The following is a 589-nucleotide window of genomic DNA, read 5'->3' as shown; positions in this document are numbered from 1 at the left end:
CTATAGTTTGCAAGCCTAGAAATGCCAAATAACAAGGTGAACCCAAAGAAAAACATATATAGATCCTCCTGGAAACTGGAAGCAAACAAGATCGCTGGGCAAAAGTTGGGAGCATGGGGGTGGGGGTAGGGCTGGGGGTGAGGATGGGGGAAGGGGAGAGGGGGAGAGAGAAGAAAGAAAGGAAAGATTGGAGAGAGCTTGGAGGAGTGGGAGGGTAGAGATGGAGGAAGGGGGGATATAGGAGCAGTGAAGAAGATATCTACATTAATGGAGCCATTTTAGGGTTGGCAAGAGACTGGGCTCTAGAGGGGATCCCAGGTGTCCATGGGGATGTCCCCAGCTAGGTCCTTGGGCAGCAGAAGAGAGGGTGCCTGAACTGTCTTGCCCCACTATCACACTGATGATTATCTCGAATATCACTATAGAAAATCTTTGTCCGGCAACAGATGGAGATAGAGACAGAGACCTTTATCAGAGTAATGGACTGAGCCCCCAAGGTCCAGTTGAAGAGCAGAAGGAGGGAGAAGATGAGCGAGGAAGTCAGGACCGCGAAGGGGTTGGTTCACCTACTGAAACAGTGTGCCTGATC

Source organism: Alexandromys fortis, unplaced genomic scaffold (genome assembly GCF_014885135.2).
Source record: "Alexandromys fortis isolate MF-2015 unplaced genomic scaffold, M_Fortis_MF-2015_v1.1 scaffold_89, whole genome shotgun sequence".
NCBI classification, from domain to species: Eukaryota; Metazoa; Chordata; class Mammalia; order Rodentia; family Cricetidae; genus Alexandromys; species Alexandromys fortis.
Note: the sequence above shows the minus strand (reverse complement) of the source record.